Source organism: Coenobita brevimanus, chromosome 56 (genome assembly GCF_032717465.1).
Source record: "Coenobita brevimanus isolate Jiangsu-jjx chromosome 56, ASM3271746v2, whole genome shotgun sequence".
Lineage (NCBI taxonomy): Eukaryota > Metazoa > Arthropoda > Malacostraca > Decapoda > Coenobitidae > Coenobita > Coenobita brevimanus.
Window position 1 is genome coordinate 20,752,573 of NC_137009.1, and position 21,246 is coordinate 20,773,818.

Consider the following 21,246-nt stretch of genomic DNA (forward strand, 5'->3'; position numbering starts at 1 on the left):
CTTCATGACGCCCTCAGTGAGGCGACAGCGCTTTTGTTGGTGTGTGTACAGATGCATCAATATCTCCAGTATTTAGGAGATCCATTATTAACAAAGCCTTTTACACATGAGTACATTTAGACCAGAGGAACCCACTGATACCAGAGGAACAAAAGTCCTTATTAAAAGGCATTTTTCTCTCTCTCTCTGTCAACCTGTGACACAAAAGTTCGAAAGTTTTTCTTGTAATGAATTTTATAATGAACAAAAGATGGTATATTCATGTCTTCCTCTACAAATGCAAGTAAAATTGTTTACTCTATGTATGTTTGCCTCGTAGTAATTACAGTTTTTACGGATACTAATAGACCATTCGTTTTTTTCCAGGGTCAGCCTTCTCAGCATGCAACTTTCTTCAGTCATAATTGTCACACTGATCGGCCTCGTATCCACAGACTACGGCACGGCTCCTTCCAAGAGCAGTGAGGCTGGGGAAATAGCTTTACTCACGAATCTCCTAGCTCAACTGTTCACGCCAAACTGTCTAAGAGTTTTTTTGATCAGCAATAAAACTAATGGTCCCAGGAATGAATTGGCGTCCTTGCGACCAAACCAACATTCATTTAATACTGATCTTTTCTCTGGCAGCTTATTAAGTAAAAAGATTAGTGGAGATGAAAGAATACTGCAAAAATCTAAATATCATTCGCAAATAATTGTAGATCAATATAATATTCACCAGTCGGGGAATGTCTTGACCTACATCAATAATAATCCTTCTCGAATGACCCCGTTCTCGTGCGTAATTTATCTGCTGGCGGGACTTCCAGACTCTCGCCTCCTGCCAGTACTCACTGATCCATTCTCCAGCAAGAAGCTCACTCGTTACTTCCTGGTTCACGCCCAAAACGCCACTGACGCAGAACATTTCCTCTTGGATCAACGTCTAGGGAAGGAGGAAAACGTGGCAGCCCTCACCCACCAGGAGTCTCAAAACAAGACCTACTGGCGTGTATTAATCCGCCAGCTCTTGCACCCTTCAGGCTCCCCTCAGGTTCTCCGTGTGAACAAGTGGTCCACAGACACAGGTCTAGCAAATACTAATGACATATTCCCAGACCAAATGACCAACTTATACGGTGAGAAAATGAGGGCTGTGACACTGTACTTCAAGCCTTTCACCGTATATGATGAAGTTGAAGGATCCTTGACCGTCAAGCCTAAACCATGTGTAGATGTATATCTCCTTGACATGCTGTCTAAGAAATTGAACTTCACTTACGTATTAACCATGCCAGCGGATGGCCAGTGGGGTGTTCTTAAGGACGACGTGAGTGTTTTCCAACTCTACTCAGAAGTATGTAGTCTTTTTCACTGTGTTGAAATATACTGTATTTTGTTTTATTTCATTATTTCCCACCCACCCCAAATTCCATCGTTACACAATTTTTCCCCTCCATCAGGGCCATTTCACAGGTGTACTGGGCGATGTAGAGTTCAGACGAGCCAACTTCTCCTTGAATGTGAGTCCGATGCTGGAACGAGCACGAGTGGTGGACTTCAGCAAGATGTATTTCATGGAGCCCATGGGTTTTATTACGGCAATAAGTTCACCGAATGAACCCTGGAGGAAACTTCTAACATCTTTCAGATGTGAGTGAATATTAGGCAGCCAGTGAATATATATCTTATTAAATGATTACTTCCTATATCGATAGACAGACAGATAGATAGATACACAGATAGAGCTATATATACTTTCACGAGTATATAATTCTTACTATCACAAAACTGTGTCAGTCAGCTTCGTAACTGTCTTGTTTTCATCTTTTGGCCAGTTATTCCCCTTGAACCTATTTTCCCTCATTGGATCTGTTATTCCCATGGACCTATTTCTCACCATCACCTTTTCTTTATCCCTGAACCTTTTTCTCATCTTTTTTTTCTTATGGTGTTATTTCCCCATGAAACTATAGTCTTTTTTTTTTTTTTTTTTTTTATTGAGGCGAAGATCCACTTCATAGGTTGGTGACGATTGGCTAAATGCAACATGTCCGAATAACATTTACTAACCCAAATTTCCCCATCAGATATATGTTGTCAAATAATAATAAAGAGATTATGAAGTAACATTGCATTCAGCCAATCATCACCAATCTGTCAAGTGCATCTTCGCCTAAAATATATATATATATATATATATATATATATATATATATATATATATATATATATATATATATATATATATAGTTTCTCCCACTGATCTGTTTTTTACCATGGACCTATTTTCCACCATGGACCAAATTTCTCTGGTCCTCTTTTTTCTGCTTAGATAATTTTTCCTTCCATGGACCTACATTCCACCCAATGTCTTTTTTTTTCTCTATAGACTTACATTCTTCATGAACCTACTTTCCCCCTGTCAACCAATTTTCTTCATGAACCTATATTTCACCACGGACCAATTTTCTCCTGTTGAGGAAAAAGCAGAATCCCCAAAGGGACCTATTTTCTCCCATGGATTTATTTTCTCCATGGACTTAAAATCACCATGGACTGTGTTTTTCCCATTCCTGTTTGCTCTCCCTGGAGAAACACCAAATACCCTCATCTACCAGCTTTATCCCATGGATATATTTCACCCAAGGGCCTGTTCTACCCATTACTCCAGTGTTTCCACATGTATGTATTCCTTCAGGAACCAAAATGTCCACATCAAATTATTCCAGCCAGGGACCTACTTACTGTACTCCGACATCTACCCACACACTAACCAATATACTTAACCACTCACACATTGTAGTAAATAGTAAGCCAGTCTTCTGCCTGTCAATGTATCCGTTTGCCCATGCACCCACAAAGCCCACCATTCCATCCATAAATCCTAAGCACCTTGAGCTCTCAGTCACCCCAACTCACCTACCCTTTCCGCCCCCCACAGCCTCCTCATCCATCTATCCCACCTACCCTCCTATCCCATTGACTTAACCCACCCGCCCTGCCCAAGAAACCATACAACCCACTCACCCTATTCAATTTACAAACCTCGTCTGTCCACCCATCCTCCCCATCGTACCCACCCTAGCTAACCTACACACCAAACATCCACCCACTCATCAATCTATCCCACCCATCTGCCCACCAACCTAATCACCCAGACACCAAGCTTAGACTACCAGCATAATGACAAGCAAGTTTACACACACACACACACACACACACACACACACACACACACACAAAACTACCTTTATAGACACCATATTTTTTCCATTTATTATTTTTTTTGTACACACATGGTTTGATCAGTGACTCTTAACTTATGTCTCTGCCCGTACCTCTTGCACATTCAGAATAATTGTTCATACATCTTGTCAAATGCAAATCTTAAAATGGTGGGTAGATAGCCCATGTCCCGGGGAAAAATTGATTAGCTTTTGGGACCGATGCGGATTGTATTACAGATTCTGGGTCTGGAAAACACTTTTTGCGAAACCCTTATCAGTGATAAGAAAACCTAACCTATTTAGAAGAGTGGTTTGGTAATTATGTTGCCGGTGTCGGAGAGATGCGCTTCACTGAGTGCCCCGCTAGTACTGTAATGCAGTTGTCATAAAAGACTTTGTGGTTCCTTTGTGGTTGAGTTATATATATATATATATATATATATATATATATATATATATATATTAGACTTGTAGACGAGCGGTTTTTATATCTTGGAGTAGCTTCCCATTTGTCATGTAGTGACAGGAGAGGTAAAGAATAGTATGGGACTATTTTTATTTGTCTTGGAAATATTAACAAGTCTCTCACACAGAGCGGAGTATAGAGTCCCGCTAGCTATCTCTCTGTCTCGCTCTGGCTCCCTCTCTCTCTCTCTCTCAAGTTGCTAAGCCCTTTCTTTTTCTGACCTGCCTGTTCTAAGGCTTGTCTCCTTCTGACCTGCCTGTTCTAAGGCTTGTCTCCTTCTGACCTCTCTTTCCTAAATTCTGGTGTAGCAGGGGTGTGTCAGTTGTGTTCCTTGTGAGTGGAAAGTTCTAGCAGCCTGTGTGTGAGTATATGTGTATGTGTGTGTATGGTCACTAGGCGCTTTGTTCACGGGAGGACTGCTGACAACTAACTGCATCATCTCCTGACTGGCTACTTCGTAAGCTGTCGTCAGCTTTTCCTCAGTGTAACTTGCAAGCTCATTTCCTTTTCCCAGGCTCGCATAGGGCTGTCTATCTATCTATTTATCTATCTATTTTGATTTGTAATTATAATACATTGCTCGGTCACGCGAAAATGGCGTACCATCGACAGTTAATAGTCCTAACATATTAATACACATTATATATACATTATAATGAACTTATAAGCTAATTAAGTGAAATACATAATATTGTAAAAGTAACATAATTGTATGAATATTGTATACATATATTATTCATAGTAAATAGTGATTATTCAGTAATATTACATTTTAAATATGTTGTATACATATTTGAATAAATGCAATGGTTGTTGTATAACACTTTGTAAGACGTGCATGTACAACAGACGTACGCATATAATTGTGCAATGGTAATACTTCTAGGTTATACATTACATAGAGTTATCACTTTAGTAATGTCTAATATTTCACCTAACTTGTATGATGATACTGGTAATACAGAATTGTGCTATAGTTGTATGACTTATAATATTGTACTAACATTGTGGTAATACATAATTGTAACATTTTATGAATTGTCACACAATATTGTGGTAATGCATAATTGTGTAGGCCTTATAATTGTAGTTACATTTTGTTAATGCAACTGTTACATAAGTGTCTTGGCCTTATAATTGTAGTTAAAGTTACATAAAAGTTACATCTTGTTAACTACTGTTACATAAATGGTACATATTGTTTATAGTTAGATAATTGTAGTTAAAGTTACATAAAAGTTACATCTTGTTAATGCAACTGTTACATAATGGTACATATTGTTTGTAGTTACATAATTGTAGTTAAAGTTACATAAAAGTTACATCTTGTTAATGCAACTGTTACATAATTGGCAAAGTGTAACATAATGCAATCGTTTGTCGTTACATAATTGTTACATATCGTTTGTAGGTACATAATTGTAGTTAGTGTAACATAATGCAATCGTTTGTTGTTACATAATTGTTACATATCGTTTGTAGGTACATAATTGTAGTTAGTGTAACATAATGCAATCGTTTGTCGTTACATAATTATAATATGGAGTTACATAATTGTAATAATTGCAGCCCTAACATATGCTGCGGTCGATGATAGTGATGATGTGTCATGCCACTTGCTTGTGGAGACAACAATTTGCTTTTTTTTTTTTTGTAGTTTATGTGGTATTTTGGCATATGTAGTAACACTTACACTTATTTTCATTTGTTTGTTATGTGATCTTACTCTATTTCTCTTTTTTTTTTCCTACTTTTTCTTTTTTTTTTTTTGTATGTATTGATTTTCTATACTTTGTTTTTCTTCGCTTGTGTACGCTTTTTCCATGTTGTTCATGGTTGCATAATTACTGGCTAATTTCCTTGGGATACTTTTTTAAAGTTTAGTTTATATTGCACAGGTATTACTGAAAATGATATTATATAGTCCCATATTTTGTTATTTTATATATAAAAAAAAAACTATATATACACTATATACAGTATTAACTATATACACTGACCTGTTGTTCACTTGTACCTATCGTGGGTAATATGTGTGTCAGCACTGTGTGGAAATCATTGTCTTCACGATTGTGTTGAAGATGTTCACTCTTGCTAACGTCATTTGTGTTGGCCATTTTTTTTTCTCTAGTTTACCTTGTAACTTAATTTATATGTTTCCACTAGGTAGTTTTAATTAATAAATGTTTAATACAGTTATTTTAATCGCTCACTGAGTAACTGTGATGGTATATTTTCTTTATTACTTTGTAGATGTAATAATGTATAGTTGTATGTATGAAACACGTATTTTATGTAGGTATAACTGGTAACACTCGTTGGTAGTAAATAAATGTTATAATAAATGAATGAATATATACAGTGTAGAATATTTATTGTGGGTGTTTATTTAGTGTTTGAGTTATGCAGATAACTGAAGTAAGTATGTGTATTTAAGCTGTAACTATACAGCACGTTTTATATGTTTGTGCAGAAGCTTATTGACTATCACCGTGTATTGCATGAATGAAGTAACTATGTAACTCACTAATTTTTACCGTGGTGGGAAATGGTGTGAGTGGTGTTGCACGTGGTGATAGCATTGTCCTTCGCGGGTTGATTAACGTGTTGTCGTCTCAGCACATGGTGACGTCGGCTTCCCACACTGGTAGCTGTGGTGAATACTGAGTAGCGATGCTTAAGCTGGGTGAAGAAAGGTAAGTAAGTCGCGTTATAAATGTGGCTCTGGTGTTTTGCTGCGTGTCTCGACCTCTGCGTCAGGCGGGAGAGAGTGTGCTTGTTGCTTTGGTCTTTCCTCTTCTTTATTTGCTTTGTTTTATATTCTTCTTGTTGCTGCTTGAAGTTACGTGAAGATTATAGAGTTGTTTTGTAGACTTGTAGGCTATTTGCATTGTAGGCTGTATTTTGTAGGAATCACTGTAGAACTGAAGCTAATCTTGTAGAGTTTCGCCTGCTTTTGTAGACATTTGCTTTTAATTCGGAGACGATGTCCGTAGATTCGCTGGTTCGTCGTAGAAGTTGCAAGATCGTATCAATATTTTGTTAAACTACTTGCAAGGCGTCGTGTGATCTCTTCACCTCTGCATCAGCATGATGATCGGGGAGACGGAGGGGGCTGGTTGGAGAGAATACTGTCAGGAGCTGGTTGTGTTGTTGGTTGTGAGAGGTATTCTTTTTGTTTTCAATCTTGATATTTTGTAGGAATTCAATGTTGATTCGTAGACGAGGTTCGTATACGTTCGCTGCTACCAAATGTCATAAAAGACTTTGTGGTTCCTTTGTGGTTGAGTTATATATATATATATATATATATATATATATATATATATATATATATATTAGACTTGTAGACGAGCGGTTTTTATATCTTGGAGTAGCTTCCCATTTGTCATGTAGTGACAGGAGAGGTAAAGAATAGTATGGGACTATTTTTATTTGTCTTGGAAATATTAACAAGTCTCTCACACAGAGCGGAGTATAGAGTCCCGCTAGCTATCTCTCTGTCTCGCTCTGGCTCCCTCTCTCTCTCTCTCTCTCTCTCAAGTTGCTAAGCCCTTTCTTTTTCTGACCTGCCTGTTCTAAGGCTTGTCTCCTTCTGACCTCTCTTTCCTAAATTCTGGTGTAGCAGGGGTGTGTCACGTGTGTTCCTTGTGAGTGGAAAGTTCTAGCAGCCTGTGTGTGAGTATGTGTGTATGTGTGTGTATGGTCACTAGGCGCTTTGTTCACGGGAGGACTGCTGACAACTAACTGCATCATCTCCTGACTGGCTACTTCGTAATCTGTCGTCAGCTTTTCCTCAGTGTAACTTGCAAGCTCATTTCCTTTTCCCAGGCTCGCATAGGGCTGGCTATCTATCTATTTATCTATCTATCTATTATGATTTGTAATTATAATACACAGTCTCATGTATAGACAGTTTCTGAAACAAAGTGGTGACTCGCTTTTTGTCCTTCTGAGTGGATTTGGAAAATGAAAAATTCCTTAGAAATTTGTTCTTTTAGCCTGTAATTGTTTATTGTCTTTTATAAAAAAAAAAAAAAAATCATTAAATAAGAAAGTATGCAGTTCCAAACTACAGAGAAGCTGTAGAATTCGTGCTAGTTGTGGGAACCGTTTGAGCCGAGAACAGCACAAGTTTTCGAGCTGCAGCGTCATGTAAATATCTCTCATAATGACATTCTTATGAAAAGAATATTTAGATATTATTTTCCCACAGCAACATCAACTTGGGAAAGTTAGTTTCAGAAGAACAGATTACCTCCTAATGTTGTCTCCTTTATATTCAATCACATAGGACATTCATTCTCCCACACCAGTTTCATCATTCAAAGAACTGCTACAAGAACCTTGCAAATATTTGTAGGTTTCCTGTATACCTTAGTCTTCAAAACATTTTGGTCCCTGATAACTAGTATTATGTCATATGTCAATTACTATTGAAACCATCACATTAATGTAAAAAGATCTATGTTCATATACATGTACACCCACCAACAAAAGCGCTGTCGCCTCACTGAGGGCGTCGTGAAGCTTGGGGTTCACAGTCCGTGAATTGAATCGAATCACCAGACGACACACTGTCCCGCCGGCATGTGGCACCTCCGTGAAGGGGTGGGGCGGAGTCTGGGGTAGGTTTTGTGGCATTGGGGTGGGATAGCCTACCGTATGACGATGTTTGGTAATAACCTTTGATAAAATGGTGATATTGTTGCTCATATGGGCATTAACCTTTGTATTAATTATCAGCCTTACTACTAATGATTCAATAATAGAAATATATTAGCATTATTCTGGTTCATATATGTGTTAGCCAGTGAAAACGGCATTATCCAAGTAACCGTGGCTACGTAATGTAACCCGATAATTGACGAGAACTTTTTATGTCTGCAGAGGTTACAGATTTACAGGGGGTAACAAGGAGTGGGTGTTGACCAGAAGGGCAGATTAAAGGGAAGTATTCGTTACTGTGGTCGCGTGACGTTATTCGTATCCATAATTGTATACAAGCATATTACTACCTGTTGTATTACTGTTGCTAAGTTGATAAAATTATACGGACGACATGACAATGCTAGTGACCGTAACATATAATAAAGTGTGCTGGAAAAATGCCGTCAGTAAGATTATCATGATAATTCTATGGTTATCGTAGCTATTGAGTCATATCAAAAATCACTTAAGCTGTAAGATATGTTATCATAATCCTGTTATTACGATCAGCCACAGAGATCAAGGACACTGTTAACCTTATAATCACAAACATTACCAAATATATCTGTGTAGTTTATCGTTCCCCCAATGCTTCTTCGGAACCTAGTGTATTTGATTCCATATCCACTCAGTTGAGTAACCTTGACCTTGCCCTTGGCAATGAAATTACCATTTTGGGTGATTTTAACATACACAATGTTGAATGGTTACTGCATTCTGCCCGGACTGACGACGCTGGTCTAGAATGCGAGCTGTTTGCGGAATCGTTTAACCTCACCCAGTTGGTAAAGCAACCAACCAGAATACCTGATAATCCTGACCATAATGCCCATCTCTTGGATTTATTCTTGACAAATAATCCAGATCAATACAGGATAGAGGTACTGTCACCTCTTGGATCCTCTGACCACAATCTCATCAAAGCCTCATTAGTTAACCCTCCTACACCTCCCCATTCTGAACCTGTCAGGGTGACCCAATGGCACTTTGACAGGGCACACTGGGATGGATTTAGAAATTATCTTGCCGATATTCCATGGCAGTCTTTCTTCTCTAGTGATCCCAATTCTACCCAGACCCACATCTGCGACTTAATACTAGCTGGTATGGATTTATTCATACCAAGTCAACAATTCACTAAAAGATCAAACTCTCCAAAATGGTTTGATGGCAACTGTGCCAGAGCAACAGCCCAAAGGTCATTAGCATATAACTCTTACTTAAAATCAAAAACATCTGAATCAGTCTCCCAATTTAAAATTGCTAGAAATCATGCAAAAACTGTAATAAATCTATCTAAATCAAACTTTCTTCAAAAGCAAGCATCAAAACTACTTAACAACCCTAATGACAATAGAATATTCTGGTCAACTCTTAATTCTTTCAATAATAACTTTAACAAGTCATCTTCCATTCCCCCAGTAAAATCTTCAGATGGCAATATTACAAATGACCCACGTGGGAAAGCAGATATCTTTGCTAGTACCTTTGCCAGAAACTCTACCATAGATGATACCAGCCAGAATGTCTCAGTACTGGAACTTGATTCTCCCGAAATTGCCCCACTTAAAATACAGACAAGATATGTAAAATCCATCCTAGACAATTTACCTACCAACAAAGCTCCAGGCCCAGATGGAATTCCGCCAATTGTTTTGAAAAAGTGTTCCCCTGAACTTGCCTCTGTCCTAGCTAAATTATTCAGACTATGCATACGTACTTCTTTATTCCCAAATTCATGGAAAGAAGCCAATATCCACCCAGTTCCGAAGACAGGAAGTTCATCTGACCCCTCCAATTACAGACCAATAGCTGTCACATCTTCTCTTGGTAAGGTATTTGAAACTTTAATTAATAAGCATATTGTTAAACATCTTGAATCCAACAACTTAATTAGTGATAGACAATACGGTTTTCGCCACGAAAGATCCACCATTGACATACTCAATCTCTTAACTCATACCATCCATCAATCAATTGATCTTTTTGGAGAAACTCATGCAGTAGCTCTTGATATCTCTAAAGCTTTCGACAGAGTATGGCACCGTTCCCTGCTGTCCAAACTCCCTTGCTATGGACTAACGTCTTTTGTTCCTTTAATTTCTTCTTATCTTAGTGACAGGAAAATAAGAGTAAAAGTAGATGATGTATATTCGAATTTCCACTCAATTAACGCCGGCGTGCTGCAGGGATCAGTTCTGGCACCAACCCTATTTCTGGTTCATATTAATGATCTCTTATCTGTCACTCACAATTCCATTCACTCATATGCAGATGACTCAACACTACATAGTTCATTCACACTCAGACATCCATTTACAAAGTCTAATATCTCTACCTCTCAACTCAGTACAGTCATCTCCATAAATCAAGATCTATCTACAATCAGTGAATGGGGACAAAACAACCTTGTCTCTTTTAATGCTAGTAAAACTAAATATATACAGTTTACTAATAGACAGATATTGCCAGATTCGTACATTACCTTCAGTGCTACTAATATTCCCATCTCCAAAAGTATTGAAATTCTTGGTGTCTCACTTAACAGTGCCCTCAGCTGGACCTCTCATGTCAGATCAATTGCTAAAACCGCGTCAAAGAAACTTGGATTATTGTACAGAGTCCGTAACTTCTTCGCCGATGAGCAGTTAGCTATAATTTATAAGAGTCATGTGCGCTCTCAGCTTGAATATTGCTCACCCTTGTGGAACGGTTGTGGAGAGGTTGCATTAAGACAACTAGACAAAATTCAGAATAAAGCTGTTAGAATCATTAACAACCCTGCCATTACCTCCTCTGCAAGTAAGGAGGAATGTTGCCTCCCTTGCATTATTTTACAGATATTTTTTTTGGCAAATGCTCAGACGAAGTTGCGTCCATGGTGCCACCTCTCTATGCCTTCCCTCGTGCTACACGGGCATCTGGTAGCACTCATGACTGGAATGTCATTCAACCATATTGCAGAACTTCTGCCTATCAGAATTCTTTCATTCCCCGAACTGCATCTCTCTGGAACTCGCTTCCCCGGAGTTGTTTTCCTCCAAATTTCAACCCACAACTGTTCAAGTCTAATTGTTACAGATATTATATGAACAGAGGACACCAGTAATCTGGTGTATGGATTATTATTTTTTTTTACCCATTTATTTTTCCTTCCTCCGTTCTGTTATTTATTTAAAAAAAAAAAAAAAATACTATATTCTGCACGCTGTATTGCATAAGATTGTCACAGCTTCTCCATTGGTAAATATCCCTTAAATGTTTCCCTGCTCACACCAAACCTCAACATGTATTCCCAAATGACCAATAAGCATGGAATAATACAAATCATCACAGTTTTGTTTATTCCCATGAAATAACACAGATTATTAGAATGTTTCATAATTTACCACATGTTTCATTATGCTGAATTATAAACATAGATACAGACATCATATATCTGCACTGTATAGAAAGTGAAAACCTCTATAGATACCGACGAACATACACTATGTCGTGATTTATTACAACCAAAGTAACTCTCTCTTTCTCTCTCTCTCTCTCTCTCTCTCTCTCTCTCTCATTCACGCACATTGTGTATGTTTCGTATGATAAACTGACAGTATACCATACATCACACATCAACGGTAACGGCAGTTCTACCATTTGTGCCCTGATACTCGGTACACTGTTGCTGTAGTTGGTAGTTGGCTCTCTCTCCTTATTGTCTCAATGCCCCCGACATTACAGTGTTTGCCACCACACCACCAGTCTGAGTTATGCTGCGCCTCTTTTATATTGGTTTCTGAACACACGCTAATGTGAATCATGAGCACTGATGTCTTTGACAGGTTTTGTGAAATAGTAAAAAAGCGAATAAAGTGTGTATTCATACTGACAATCATGACAATAATACATAGCTTCCATTTGCAGCTAAGGTATGTGTAAAAAGACAGAACAAACAATGTATCCTACTACCATTTTACCGGTATAGTATTCCAATATGTGTCTAAATAAAGTTATTTTTTGGTTACAGATTAAATTTGGGATAATGAATTCAGCCTTACAAAGCACAGTCAGTCATTATCAAAATAATATTTTTAATTTACACATCTGATACATTTCTCCAAATGCATTAAAAATAATGTTGTCTGTAACACACACAAAACCCAAAATTAATATCAAGCACTGAATACTGTAAACTAATAGAAAAGATTTTTACCATGGACGAGGTTATTCCTTGCAATGAATAGTATAGTTTATTTATACATAATTAAATGCCCTACGTTAAACAGTATTTACGTGCATCTCCCACACTATAAATCCAGTAATCAAACTGATATCAGTAGCGTGTCCAACCACCGTGTCTGTCAACCACCTCATTGATGCGATTTGGCATAGATTCCACCAGACGTTGGCAAATGCTGGGCCTCCGACGTATCGATTCCCAAACGTTCGTTACAGTTTGGTGTATGGCACTGCAGTCCCGAACTGACCCAAATTCCATCTCTTCCTTCATAATCCCCCATAGATTTTCTATCGGGTTTATGTCGCACCCCTTACTTGGCCAGTCTATTAAAATGATATCAGGATGCTCTGTGAACCACTCATTGACAATATGGGCAGTATGAGTGGGGCTTCTGTCTTGGACAAACATGATGGGATCTGGGTCAGGAATGGCCATTGTTCTAACCGTTGGCAACATGATGTCCTCCAATACACTAATGTAGTTTCCGGCAGTGAATCTTCCGTCCAGGTCAAATAATTTCCCTGGCCCGTAAGCCCACATTCAACCCCAGTAGTTTTTACCCACTCTTCCGCTCTTGGCTCTCTCTTGGATGTTCTCAGCATCATACCTCGTGCCGATTCGTCGCCAGCAGTTCCTTGCTCTTGCCTCCACTGAGGTGAAATACGATTCATCACTAAAAATGACATTATTCGAAAAATTTACATCCGCATCAAGGTATTGCAGGGCAAAGCCAAGGCGGGTTTCGCGGTGGTTTTCGTTTAATATTTCTTTACGTGCGGGGACATGACAGTTGATGGAATTCTCACGCAGTCGTCGTCTCGTAGTCTGAGGAGTGCACTGGATCTGTAGATCACGAGGTATTCTGACAGCCATTTTCTTGGAGTTAGTCCGACTAGCTGCTACTATTTGCGCAGCCTGCTGGGGTGTTGTGACCCGTGGGCGACCTTTCCTTGGTTTGTTAACAAGCGACCGTTCTTCTTGTCACCTTGAGATCCACCTCTGAACTGTTCGTACTGACACGCCAGCGTCAGCGGCAATGTCCCTAGTTGACGCACCTCTTTCCCACTGACCAATGATTCTGCCTCTTTGGGTTATGAGCTCAACAGAATTATCCTTTGTTGCAGCTGCCATACCTATAAAAGCAACCATATATATATTGTAGAGTGTGAGAAACACAGAGATATATTCCTAACATGTTTTTTATACAGTATATTGTCAGACGCCCTACCCCTCGCCAGGTGGCTTCTAAGGACTCCCAGTTTGATTCAGCAATACCCTCTCCTCTCAGTTCATCTGTTCTCATTCACGTTATAGGCTTATATTCCTCTACTCTATCAATCCACTTTTTCACGTTTTCCCTCATCTGCCTCAATCCATTTGCTTCGCATTGTAATTCTCTTCTATATTCTGTCACGCTCGATACACTGCATATATGATCAAACTATCCCAGGGAATTGTGCTTCACTCATTTGGAAAGATTTCCTTATCTTACGGGGTATTACCACCACGACGATATAGCAAAGCGATCTGTGTTCCCTGATAAACTGTAACTCCACACAGCTATTATTTAATCATTCTCTCTCTCTCTCTCTCTCTCTCTCTCTGTAAAAATGTGTTTTCTACATTGAAAAATATATAATGTTTACACACACACACACACACACACACACACACACACACACGGGTAGGGAGAAAGGGAGGCATTATATACAATATTATACAGTATTTAGATTGTTGTGCGAAAATCGATGGATATGATAGATATAATTCTGAGATAGTCATACATGAATATATTTTTAAAGCACTGAATGAATAGATTTATTCTGTATGTGTCACCTATCACTCCTTGTGAACGCTTGCGTCAGTACAGATAGTCACAAACGAAAAGTCAAGACCGTAATGATGCAGAGTCTCCTGGCTTACCTAACGGAAACCTCCGCACGTAGTGTTGAGCAGGTGTATGAATCCTGGTGCTGGACACCGGCTGGAGTAGACGGGTGGAAAGTGTGCATGTGGGTGGGTTGGCGTCTCTACATAACCTCGCCAGGACGATCCACACACCCCAATCCCTCCCCTCCTTCCCACATCTTCATACAATGTGTTCGCCATACAGACGTTTTCTTTCTTTCTTTCTTTTTTTTTTCACACCCACATCACCATTGTAATATTGTATTGTTTGTTGTATGAATAAGTATCGTCATACCGAAAGCTTAAGCCATTGCCACAACACCTATCACCCCAGACTCCGCCCCACTCCATCACAGTTTGCCTATGCGGAGGTGCCACATGTCGGCGGGACAATGTGTTGTCTGGTGATTCGATTCATGGACTGTGACCCCCAAGCTTCATGACGCCCTCAGTGAGGCGACAGCGCTTTTGTTGGTGGGTGTACTTAAGAGCATATAGAATTTCAGACCCAGAATTTTTAGATAATGAACTAAAAATGTTTCAGAGCAATGGAAAGAAGCTAAAATATCCACAAAGTATACTAGCTCAGTGGCACAATACAGCCAAGAAACGTTTCCTTGAAGGGAAAACTAATAAGCCAGATCGCCAGAATATTCAAAGAACCCATTTCCTCCCCTTCCATGAAAATTTTCTTGATGTTGTTCACATACTGAGGTAACTCAATGTACAAGTAGTATTCAAATATGAGAACACCATCAAATAAACCCTCATCAAGAACAGCCCTTTCAGTAATTCATGCATTGTTTACAAAATCCCGTGTAAAAATTGTAACAAATTTTACATAGGACAATCTGGAAAAGATTTGGAAACTAGAATCTCACAACATAAATACAGTGTAAGGACGGCCCATCATAGTAGTGGTTTATTTCAGCACAAAGCATCCAGTGATCACCATACTGACTGGCAGGCTCTAAGATTCTAGCAAGATCAAAGAGCTTAGATGAAAGAAATGTAATAGGATCTTGCCTGGTAGTGTAGTCACACATGTGTGGGACACACTTAGCATTAATCCTCTAGGTCATAAGTTAAGCAGCAGTATTTATCCCCTCCTCCTCCTCCTCCCTCCCCCGTTTACTTTTCTCCCTTCGCCTCCTCCCCTCCCCCTTCCTCCCCCTCCCCTTTTTTTCCCTCCTCCTCCCCCCTCCTTTGTCACGTGCATTTCCCTGTCATCTCCTGGTAGTGTAGTCACACCTATGTGGGACACACCTTTTCCTTTTCAGGTTACACTACCATAGTCTCTATTATCCTTTCACACTCTCCTATAAAATGTCCATGCCAGTTTTTCTATATTGCATGGTGTTCTTTCTTACTTTTTCCTGCTGGCTTCGGCTGGAGGGTCTGGAGGGCGGGGGAGAGCCTTTTTCTTTGCTGTCCTTATCTCATTCTAGTAGTTCAGTTACTCTTCTAGGAGCTGCCTAGCATGGGCCAACCAGCCTACTACAGTTATCCTCTCTTCTTATGTTCTTATGTTCATTAATCATCTAGGTCTTACATTATGCAGCAGTTTTTATCCCTTCCTCCTCCTCCTCCCTCCCCTCTCTCCCCTTCCTCCTTCCACTCCTCCCCTCCCCCTTCCCCTCCCTCCCCCTCCCCTTCCCTCGTCCGGGTCCCCCAGTGGTTACCTGCGTATACTCCCCCACTACCTCTGGGGTTGCCAGTGGTCTTTTCCCTGGCATCTGACCTCCCCTTGTTGGGCTCCATGGTGGGTGGAGGGGTGGGGGAATGAAGGTTTCTTTTCTTTTATTATGGAATCCACTCCCCCCGAATTTGGTGCTCGTGTGGAGGACGGCCAGACTTTCGAGTCCCCTGCCAGCGAAAACCCTCATTTAAGGGTACTTTTTTGTGCTTGAATCCGGGAAGCTATTGCTTATGATACTCTTTATGCTGCCATGAGGCCTTTTGGTGTAATGAGCAGGTTAAAGTTGATTTTGTGCGAGGATGGAGCCTCATTTGATGCTTATGTTACCTTCCATGAGAGCGCTTCTGCATTGGCTGCTCTACGAGCTTTAGATGAAAGTACTGCATTACTTAGATGCAAGGGTAAACTTTTCAGTGCAGCGAATCTGTCTGACAGTGACTTTGCCTTCATACCTAAGCCTTTTGAGGATGACTACGGCATTCCAGACATTCCTAGGGACGTTCCTAAGCCATACTGGCATGTCGCCACATATAAGGACGGACTCAGCAATTTTATCAAAGGATCTGAATGCCTCGAGAGGAAAATAGGGAATATCCCTGAGGGGAATTTGAAGAGGTATGGGAGAAATTTGTTAGTCAAAGCAGGGAATGACAAACAGGCCGCCCTTTGGTCTAAATTTACTCCATCTCCTGACTCGGTTCTTCAGTCTGTCTCCCCACATAAAACCTTCAACACTGCTAAACCCTCCCAGACACAGTCACTCGATTCGCGTGACGTCGCCTTGTATTAGCTCTGGCACAGTCACTCGATTCGCGTGACGTCGCCTTGTATTAGCTCTGGCACAGTCACTCGAATCGCGTGGTTTAAGCACAAAAATATTCGTCAGAAAAAAACTTATAGGCCGATTTGCGTGATTTTTGGGCGCGTCATAGGGTCGCCAAAGCTCTCTCGAGGTAAGTCATTGGCAACGCTGCTTTGCCTTATCTACCTCAGCCCGCTCCCTCCAACCTCAGTGTTTGTCGAGCAGTCAGGCGGTGGTGTTTGACAGCTCGTGGTTCCCTTTAAATCATCCATAATTCTCCCCCTCTCGCCCGAGGCAAAGGCCCTATTGACTCAGTGAGATAATACATTGTATGTGAACATATAGTGACGTGATATTGTCGATGGAACATACATATATGTATTGAAAAGCAATTCTGGCCGTTAGCAATTGTTGGGCCTTGGAGCCAGATGCATGGTCAGTGTAGCGGGGTTTTGCCACTCCGCCCCCCCGTAGGCCGTATGGCGTGAGTGGAAATACGTATATAAATGAAGCCAAGGCATAAATATATATTGTGTGAAACATACTGTGGATGGCTTGGTGAAATTATGGAGCCAGCAAGCGTTAGGTACGGCATGAAACAGAGTGTTGTGAAGGGGCAAATCTGAAGTCGGGAGGGGAGAATTACCGGTGTTTTAGGGCTGGAATTATTGTGATTCTGATAGTGTAAATGCGTATGGAATTGTATGAAATATACGTCAAACAAGCTGAGAGTTTCCGTGAACGAGTGTGGTGTGTGCTAAAAATAGTGTTGCCTCATACTCTCAGGGAGAAGCTGACTCACACACACACTACATAACTCCTCATCTTCAAATCCCTGGTCTAACTGGATCAACACCCCTGGAGGAAGTGAGTTCTGCATATTTTGTTGATATATATTATAATCTATTACCATTACCTCTCCAACTTTCAGACAAATAACCATTTTCTCCTACAGATTACACATATGAAAGAAAGTAAATCTCCACAGCAGTAACTATAGAAGAGTTATGTTTATGTGTAGTAGGTTATAACAATAGGAAAACATCCATGGAAGATGTAACAGTCTGTACAGACAGGGGGAAAAAAAGTTGGTAGCATAGTCTTCAGGCAGGTGTGCAAGGAAAAAACAGTGTGTGTAAAAGTTGGTAGCGATCGGAAGAGTAACCTCACTTTGTCGGCCAATTACTCGAAAACTATTAGACTTATCGATTTCCTGTTACAACCATCATCAATACCACTAAATTCTACGTAAGATCAATACCAGAATGTAAGCCTTTGGTAGCGTTTTGGGGGGTAAAAGGCGAGAGAAATGTTTTTGTTCCTAGCGGTTGTTGTGTGACAAGTGCTCGGAGTAATAACATCATTTTGTCGGCCAGTTACTCGAAAACTATTAGACTTATCGATTTTCTGTTACAACCATCATCAATACCACTAAATTCTACGTATGATCAATACCAAAATGTAAGCCTTTGGTAGCGTTTTGGGGGATAAAAGGCGAGGGAAATGTTTTTTTCCCTCGCGTTTGTTATCAGTGACATTCGCTCGGAGTAATAACCTCACTTTGTCGGCCAATTACTCGAAAACTATTAGACTTATCGATTTTCTGTTACAACCATCATCAATACCACTAAATTCTACGTATAATCAATACCAGAATGTAAGCCTTTGGTAGCGTTTTGGGGAGTAAAAGGCGAGGGTTTTTTTCTTTTTCCTCGCGTTTGTTATCAGTGACAAGCGCTCGGAGTACTAACCTCACTTTGTCGGCCAATTACTCGAAAACTATTAGACTTATCGATTTTCTGTAACAACCATGATCTATACCACTAAATTCTACGTATGATCAATATCAAAATGTAACCATTATGTTACGTTTTGTGCGAGAAAGGCGGTGGAAATGAGTGTCTCTTCCCGGCTGTTACCATTGAAAAATGCTCGTAGTAATACTCTCTGTTTCTCGGCCAATTACTCGGAAACTATTGGACGTATCGATTTCACGTTTGAACCATGATGAAGAGCAGTAAATTCTACATATGTACAATACATAACTATGTAATATTTCTGATAAGAATTCGTTGTTACGTAGACGGGAACATTGCGTACGCCTTGCGCGCATCACGAAAGTCAATCACGCACGGAGTGCCTAGTACTTTCTTTCGATTTACTCGAGAACTATGAAGCGTATGGGGTTTGTACTTGAGATGGGGAAAGCTGGATAATTGGGGCATATTATTATGTAATAAAAACATAAGGTGCCTGGGAAAACTTTGCTCTCAGAGGTCAGTGAAATTTTTCCGAAAATGGCTTTCAGTTTTTGGCCATTTTCTCGAAAAGTATACATCGTATCTCAACCGGATTGGTTTCGTTAGAAAGCTGATGAAATTCTCTATAAAAACTCATTAGATCATTTTCCTGTATGATGGAAAACATTCAAAAGGCGATGTTGGGAAGTGAAAACAGTTTACTCGACCATGCTTCCAGGGCTAATAACATTTTTTGCTGGTGTTATCCTGTGTTTTGGTCATGTTTATCAGATAGAACAAACATCGATGCCTACCTTGAGGAAGGTTTCATGGGAATACATGGATTTTGGGGTGGCGAAAATAAGGCAAGAATGTGTTTCATTCGCTAAAATTTGCTAAAATTTGCGGCGCGCGCGCTCCCCGGCCGGGCGGCTTTGTAGTGAAAAATCGTGAGCCAGAAAACTTACTGAAACTTACCGTGCGGGAAAGGGTAAAGAAGTCATTTACAGCAGTGATCTTTGTGAGTTTAAGGATGAAGAGATACTGCATCGTTGTCCTGCGAATATTATTGAAGAAAAGAAGCTGAAGGGCGCAAATTCCACTATTTGTCTGACATTTTCATCACCTCATCTGCCGGACTACATCAAAATCAGACACCTGAGATTTCATGTCAAGAAGTTTCGCCATAGGCCAACACAGTGCTATAACTGTTTCGAATATGGTCATGTGAAGGACTCCTGCAAAAGTCAGAAATTATGCTTTATTTGTTCTGCCAGTCATGACCCTGAATTATGCTCTAACTCTAAGTTCTGCAAGCATTGTGGTGGTGCTCACTCTCCAAATTCAGAAATGTGCCTGGGGTACCAGTTCGAGCAGGAAATCATTGCGCTCGCAGATAATGAGCATATTAGCTTTGGAAGTGCTCGGCATCGGTTGTTGACAGCCCACAAACACCATAGCTCCAAATTTTCAAGTAACGTCCAAGGGTTTCAGTCCCATCGTTCTGATGGACAGTCCCCTCAACTTTCTCGCACTACTATTAGCAGCACTAAGCAGAATGTCCCTCAGTCACCCACTTAGCCTCTTCCAGCTTCTGGTGACAGGTCTTCTGTTGGTCTTTCAACTTCTTCAGATTTGCATCCATCCCAAGCCCTTCATGGTACTGGTGTTGTCTCTGGTAAGGGCCCCTCCTTTTCTCGGTCGTCCTCTGCCCAATCATTGTTACCTTGCACTTCAACGGCCGTCAGTAAGCAGAGTGCGGTTGCTCCCTCTGTGCGGGACCACTCTCAAGCAATGTCATTGTCACCTCGTCCTTCAAAGGCAGTCAGAAAGCAGAGTGTAGTTGCTCCCTCTGTGAAGAAGCACTCTCGTTCAATGAATGCAAAGGCTGACAATGACATCACTTGTCCTCCCCGTTCTAAGAGATCCCGGAACTCTTCTCCCCCTATGGATACTGGTGGTATTCCACTATCCAATAAGTTCTCAAATCTTGATAAGGACTGTTCACCTGACGACCGTTCGATGGATGTCTCTCCTTTACCTTCTGTCTCTGACCCCCCTGTAGCATCTGATATAGCTGTCCGTCCCCACCCGAGGCGACAAAAACCCGTGTCTGTTTCGTCTGAAACATCTAAGTTTCCAGTCACCAAATCCGATGTTGACAAGTCCGTGAGGAGCCGTCGTCTGTCAATGCACCCTGATAAAAAACGTGTGCCTTCATCTTCCCAACCGCATAACGGAAAGGTTGGGGCTTCTGACGTTAGCAGGTAATTTTCCATTCTGACATCTTGTGGTGGAATTGTACGGGTTTTCGCTCTAGGTCTGAGCAACTAAAAGTTCTGATGCATGGCTCTGATTCAGGTATCGTTTGTCTCTAGGAGACCATGTTGGGCTCTGAGGTATACAGTCCTGGATTGAATTATGTCTTTCACGGGTCCCCCCCTCCGCCAGGAAATCGGGCGCATGGGGGTGCAGCAATAATTGT